The sequence below is a fragment of the Oreochromis niloticus genome, linkage group LG22 (assembly GCF_001858045.2).
Source record: "Oreochromis niloticus isolate F11D_XX linkage group LG22, O_niloticus_UMD_NMBU, whole genome shotgun sequence".
NCBI classification, from domain to species: Eukaryota; Metazoa; Chordata; class Actinopteri; order Cichliformes; family Cichlidae; genus Oreochromis; species Oreochromis niloticus.
Window position 1 is genome coordinate 24,739,757 of NC_031985.2, and position 6,138 is coordinate 24,745,894.

The following is a 6,138-nucleotide window of genomic DNA, read 5'->3' on the forward strand; positions in this document are numbered from 1 at the left end:
ATGTTTTCATTCCAGTATTTTCGTATCCTGTCCAGTTTTGCTGAACTGTTACCAGAGAGTAAGAGAAGTTCACTTCAGAGGGGAAGAAGGCCTGATTCAGATATCTGTAGACAGAAACAAGATGACTACACTATCAACTCTGTCTGTGAAGATGATTATGTGCCAGTAAAACAAGCAACACAACAAAACATATCACATCAGCTCAGTCAGGATTGTTTTATTTACTTATTTTAATTAAAGTATCAAAGCACAATATGCATTAAAAGAAAGGACCACTCCAAATAATAAATAAAACCAATGAATGGAACATCTTTATTCATGTTCTAAGAATAAATCCCTTTCCAGGCGGTTCTTGCATGAGGTCAACTGTGTGAATCTAAACCGGCTGCTCTGTTTTTTTTTTGTTTGTTTGTTGTTTTTTTTAATGCACAGTAAGGAGGGCACCATGAATGTGTGGCCCTATCATTCTCTGTATCTGCATTGCTCTTCTGGCACGGACTCATTGTGAGTCTGGCTGCCTCCACTCAGCCCCAGTTCCAATATCTATGAGCCAGATGGTGTAACAATTGGGGCCACATGTGGCCCACACAACACCTGCCACTATCGTATTCGAGTCCTATGAAAACCAGTGGAAATGAAACACAAATATCAACTCAAAACTCAAGGCAAGAAAAATTAAGATAACATAATTTTTTACATAAATATTTTATGGTTTATATTAAAACGATTGAATGTAAAGAATATAAATTTTAAAGGACCTTGAACTTAAATGATTGACCAGGAAGCAAAATACTCCACGTCCACTGAAGACGTGCAGCGCCCCCTGCAGTTTGTGTGACAACAAAAAAAAACCTTACAGCACCTGGTATTCCCAGGCGGTCTCCTATCCAAGTACTGACCAGGCCCGACCCTGCTTAGCTTCCGAGATCAGACGAGATCGGGCGTGTTCAGGGTGGTATGGCCGTAAACGTTTGAAGTGCACACAAACTGACCTTTTATACATGTCAAATTAGGGGTGGGCGGTATAAACGGTATACGGTAGAAACGATATCGGGTAGTGACAAACGGTAGAGATTTTGACTATACCGCTCTACCACGATTGCGCATGTTGATGGTGTCATCAAGCTGTGCGTTTTTTGGTTGCATCATCTGCAAATTATGCCGGGCGACAGTAATAGCAAAGAGACAAAACACGTTTTGGAATATGTGGAAAGCCAAAATCTTTCCTCAGTCAGAACATGGTATATCATGTTTAGGTGGAAACTAGCGAGCTAAGTTCCTGCTAACTTCTAACTCCGTTTTAATCAATTCTGTTTTCATGGATTCCTGGATGTTAAACATGATTGTTAAAGCTGATAAAGCAGAAACGCTGATCATTTTATTGAAGATTAAAGAGTTTAGACAGTTTTTAACTCTCAGTGATGCCGCAGTGTTCGTTTGACTTTGGGACCTGCACAGGACTGAGTTTTGGACCCAGATTACCCCACAAGGTTCCTAACTACGGTAGCCGTAATGCTCTGACAATCCATCAAGCGGTGCGGCTTCGTAGCTTACCAAAGTTGTACTAAAAAATTTTTGACAGGTTTTTGACCGCTGTGTACCACATAAAATCGGTTCGAGCTCAGTAAGCACAGCCGGAATTCATACATAGGGTGCACTGGATTATAATGAAAACTGTCGATTTTTGAGAAAATTAAAGGATTTTGAAATTTGCCTTGTAATGTGGAACATAGTGTATACTGTACAGAAGAAAATAATATATCGCGATATATATCATTACGGCACATGCTTCAAATTATACCGCGATATGGATTTTTGATCATATCGCCCAGCCCTATGTCAAATATAACTTTTTTCATTATTTTAAGATTTATTCCTACAGTAAACCTTTCACTTCAGCTTTAGCTTCAGCATAGAAAGCTGTTTACAGTAACACATCACTGATCTTAGATCGGAATAGTATGCAGCTGGCTGTTAAAATCATCGTATTTATTTAAGTAACAAAACAAACTGTTTGAAGACATCCTCAAGATATAAGTCTGCGAAATGCTCCTGAAGCAGTAATAAGAGGGGTGTTTGTCGTCCTCGCTGTGGCTTACGGCCATACCACCCTGAACACGCCCGATCTCGTCTGATCTCGGAAGCTAAGCAGGGTCGGGCCTGGTCAGTACTTGGATGGGAGACCGCCTGGGAATACCAGGTGCTGTAAGCTTTTCTTCACACAAAAAACTGCAGGGGCGCTGCTGCTGTCTCTGTTTGTGCTTTGCTCCATATTCTTCTCTGTTTGCCTGCATTGTGTGTCTCTTTTACTAAGTCTCTGAACACGTTTTCCATCCAGTAATGAAACATTTTTTCCTACGGTAAAACTTTCACTTCAGCTTTAGCTTCAGCATAGAAAGCTGTTTACAGTAACACATCACTGATCTTAGATCGGAATAGTATGCAGCTGGCTGTTAAAATCATCATATTTATTTAAGTAACAAAACAAACTGAAGACATCCTCAAGATATGAGTCTGCGAAATGCTCCTGAAGCAGTAATAAGAGGGGTGTTTGTCGTCCTCGCTGTGGCTTACGGCCATACCACCCTGAACACGCCCGATCTCGTCTGATCTCGGAAGCTAAGCAGGGTCGGGCCTGGTCAGTACTTGGATGGGAGACCGCCTGGGAATACCAGGTGCTGTAAGCTTTTCTTCACACAAAAAACTGCAGGGGGCGCTGCTGCTGTCTCTGTTTGTGCTTTGCTCCATATTCTTCTCTGTTTGCCTGCATTGTGTGTCTGTTTTACTAAGTCTCTGAACACGTTTTCCATCCAGTAATGAAACATTTTTTCCTACGGTAAAACTTTCACTTCAGCTTTAGCTTCAGCATAGAAAGCTGTTTACAGTAACACATCACTGATCTTAGATCGGAATAGTATGCAGCTGGCTGTTAAAATCATCGTATTTATTTAAGTAACAAAACAAACTGAAGACATCCTCAAGATATAAGTCTGCGAAATGCTCCTGAAGCAGTAATAAGAGGGGTGTTTGTCGTCCTCGCTGTGGCTTACGGCCATACCACCCTGAACACGCCCGATCTCGTCTGATCTCGGAAGCTAAGCAGGGTCGGGCCTGGTCAGTACTTGGATGGGAGACCGCCTGGGAATACCAGGTGCTGTAAGCTTTTCTTCACACAAAAAACTGCAGGGGGCGCTGCTGCTGTCTCTGTTTGTGCTTTGCTCCATATTCTTCTCTGTTTGCCTGCATTGTGTGTCTCTTTTACTAAGTCTCTGAACACGTTTTCCATCCAGTAATGAAACATTTTTTCCTACGGTAAAACTTTCACTTCAGCTTTAGCTTCAGCATAGAAAGCTGTTTACAGTAACACATCACTGATCTTAGATCGGAATAGTATGCAGCTGGCTGTTAAAATCATCGTATTTATTTAAGTAACAAAACAAACTGAAGACATCCTCAAGATATAAGTCTGCGAAATGCTCCTGAAGCAGTAATAAGAGGGGTGTTTGTCGTCCTCGCTGTGGCTTACGGCCATACCACCCTGAACACGCCCGATCTCGTCTGTTCTCGGAAGCTAAGCAGGGTCGGGCCTGGTCAGTACTTGGATGGGAGACCGCCTGGGAATACCAGGTGCTGTAAGCTTTTCTTCACACAAAAAACTGCAGGGGGCGCTGCTGCTGTCTCTGTTTGTGCTTTGCTCCATATTCTTCTCTGTTTGCCTGCATTGTGTGTCTCTTTTACTAAGTCTCTGAACACGTTTTCCATCCAGTAATGAAACATTTTTTCCTACGGTAAAACTTTCACTTCAGCTTTAGCTTCAGCATAGAAAGCTGTTTACAGTAACACATCACTGATCTTAGATCGGAATAGTATGCAGCTGGCTGTTAAAATCATCATATTTATTTAAGTAACAAAACAAACTGAAGACATCCTCAAGATATGAGTCTGCGAAATGCTCCTGAAGCAGTAATAAGAGGGGTGTTTGTCGTCCTCGCTGTGGCTTACGGCCATACCACCCTGAACACGCCCGATCTCGTCTGATCTCGGAAGCTAAGCAGGGTCGGGCCTGTTCAGTACTTGGATGGGAGACCGCCTGGGAATACCAGGTGCTGTAAGCTTTTCTTCACACAAAAAACTGCAGGGGGCGCTGCTGCTGTCTCTGTTTGTGCTTTGCTCCATATTCTTCTCTGTTTGCCTGCATTGTGTGTCTGTTTTACTAAGTCTCTGAACACGTTTTCCATCCAGTAATGAAACATTTTTTCCTACGGTAAAACTTTCACTTCAGCTTTAGCTTCAGCATAGAAAGCTGTTTACAGTAACACATCACTGATCTTAGATCGGAATAGTATGCAGCTGGCTGTTAAAATCATCGTATTTATTTAAGTAACAAACAAACTGAAGACATCCTCAAGATATAAGTCTGCGAAATGCTCCTGAAGCAGTAATAAGAGGGGTGTTTGTCGTCCTCGCTGTGGCTTACGGCCATACCACCCTGAACACGCCCGATCTCGTCTGATCTCGGAAGCTAAGCAGGGTCGGGCCTGGTCAGTACTTGGATGGGAGACCGCCTGGGAATACCAGGTGCTGTAAGCTTTTCTTCACACAAAAACTGCAGGGGGCGCTGCTGCTGTCTCTGTTTGTGCTTTGCTCCATATTCTTCTCTGTTTGCCTGCATTGTGTGTCTCTTTTACTAAGTCTCTGAACACGTTTTCCATCCAGTAATGAAACATTTTTCCTACGGTAAAACTTTCACTTCAGCTTTAGCTTCAGCATAGAAAGCTGTTTACAGTAACACATCACTGATCTTAGATCGGAATAGTATGCAGCTGGCTGTTAAAATCATCGTATTTATTTAAGTAACAAAACAAACTGAAGACATCCTCAAGATATAAGTCTGCGAAATGCTCCTGAAGCAGTATAAGAGGGGTGTTTGTCGTCCTCGCTGTGGCTTACGGCCATACCACCCTGAACACGCCCGATCTCGTCTGTTCTCGGAAGCTAAGCAGGGTCGGGCCTGGTCAGTACTTGGATGGGAGACCGCCTGGGAATACCAGTGCTGTAAGCTTTTCTTCACACAAAAAACTGCAGGGGGCGCTGCTGCTGTCTCTGTTGTGCTTTGCTCCATATTCTTCTCTGTTTGCCTGCATTGTGTGTCTCTTTTACTAAGTCTCTGAACACGTTTTCCATCCAGTAATGAAACATTTTTTCCTACGGTAAAACTTTCACTTCAGCTTTAGCTTCAGCATAGAAAGCTGTTTACAGTAACACATCACTGATCTTAGATCGGAATAGTATGCAGCTGGCTGTTAAAATCATCGTATTTATTTAAGTAACAAAACAAACTGAAGACATCCTCAAGATATAAGTCTGCGAAATGCTCCTGAAGCAGTAATAAGAGGGGTGTTTGTCGTCCTCCCTGTGCCTTACGGCCATACAACCCTGAACACGCCCGATCTCGTCTGATCTCGGAAGCTAAGCAGGGTCGGGCCTGGTCAGTACTTGGATGGGAGACCGCCTGGGAATACCAGGTGCTGTAAGCTTTTCTTCACACAAAAAACTGCAGGGGCGCTGCTGCTGTCTCTGTTTGTGCTTTGCTCCTATTCTTCTCTGTTTGCCTGCATTGTGTGTCTGTTTTACTAAGTCTCTGAACACGTTTTCCATCCAGTAATGAAACATTTTTTCCTACGGTAAACTTTCACTTCAGCTTTAGCTTCAGCATAGAAAGCTGTTTACAATAAACATCACTGATCTTAGATCGGAATAGTATGCAGCTGGCTGTTAAAATCATCATATTTATTTAAGTAACAAAACAAACTGAAGACATCCTCAAGATATAAGTCTGCGAAATGCTCCTGAAGCAGTAACAAGAGGGGTGTTTGTCGTCCTCGCTGTGGCTTACGGCCATACCACCCTGAACACGCCCGATCTCGTCTGATCTCGGAAGCTAAGCAGGGTCGGGCCTGGTCAGTACTTGGATGGGAGACCGCCTGGGAATACCAGGTGCTGTAAGCTTTTCTTCACACAAAAACTGCAGGGGCGCGCTGCTGTCTCTGTTTGTGCTTTGCTCCATATTCTTCTCTGTTTGCCTTTGTGTGTCTCTTTACTAAGTCTGAACACGTTTTCCATCCAGTAATGAATTTT

The 6,138-nt window shown here is 43.1% G+C and overlaps 10 non-coding genes across 10 annotated transcripts; 9 read left to right on the forward strand and 1 right to left on the reverse strand.

Moving 5' to 3' along the window:
* Positions 1-850: 850 nt before the first annotated feature.
* Positions 851-969, reverse strand: LOC112843633 (5S ribosomal RNA). Its single transcript, XR_003216107.1, has one exon. It is a non-coding gene; the product is annotated as a 5S ribosomal RNA (ribosomal RNA).
* A 1,124-nt stretch (positions 970-2,093) lies between these two features.
* Positions 2,094-2,212, forward strand: LOC112843686 (5S ribosomal RNA). Its single transcript, XR_003216153.1, has one exon. It is a non-coding gene; the product is annotated as a 5S ribosomal RNA (ribosomal RNA).
* A 356-nt stretch (positions 2,213-2,568) lies between these two features.
* On the forward strand, positions 2,569-2,687 carry LOC112843697 (5S ribosomal RNA). The gene has a single exon (XR_003216164.1). It is a non-coding gene; the product is annotated as a 5S ribosomal RNA (ribosomal RNA).
* A 357-nt stretch (positions 2,688-3,044) lies between these two features.
* Positions 3,045-3,163, forward strand: LOC112843708 (5S ribosomal RNA). Its single transcript, XR_003216175.1, has one exon. It is a non-coding gene; the product is annotated as a 5S ribosomal RNA (ribosomal RNA).
* A 357-nt stretch (positions 3,164-3,520) lies between these two features.
* LOC112843711 (5S ribosomal RNA) lies at positions 3,521-3,639 on the forward strand. Its single transcript, XR_003216178.1, has one exon. It is a non-coding gene; the product is annotated as a 5S ribosomal RNA (ribosomal RNA).
* A 357-nt stretch (positions 3,640-3,996) lies between these two features.
* Positions 3,997-4,115, forward strand: LOC112843710 (5S ribosomal RNA). The gene has a single exon (XR_003216177.1). It is a non-coding gene; the product is annotated as a 5S ribosomal RNA (ribosomal RNA).
* A 356-nt stretch (positions 4,116-4,471) lies between these two features.
* LOC112843627 (5S ribosomal RNA) lies at positions 4,472-4,590 on the forward strand. Its single transcript, XR_003216101.1, has one exon. It is a non-coding gene; the product is annotated as a 5S ribosomal RNA (ribosomal RNA).
* A 354-nt stretch (positions 4,591-4,944) lies between these two features.
* LOC112843636 (5S ribosomal RNA) lies at positions 4,945-5,062 on the forward strand. Its single transcript, XR_003216110.1, has one exon. It is a non-coding gene; the product is annotated as a 5S ribosomal RNA (ribosomal RNA).
* A 356-nt stretch (positions 5,063-5,418) lies between these two features.
* On the forward strand, positions 5,419-5,537 carry LOC112843634 (5S ribosomal RNA). The gene has a single exon (XR_003216108.1). It is a non-coding gene; the product is annotated as a 5S ribosomal RNA (ribosomal RNA).
* Positions 5,538-5,890: 353 nt separating this feature from the next.
* On the forward strand, positions 5,891-6,009 carry LOC112843638 (5S ribosomal RNA). Its single transcript, XR_003216112.1, has one exon. It is a non-coding gene; the product is annotated as a 5S ribosomal RNA (ribosomal RNA).
* Positions 6,010-6,138: the final 129 nt, after the last annotated feature.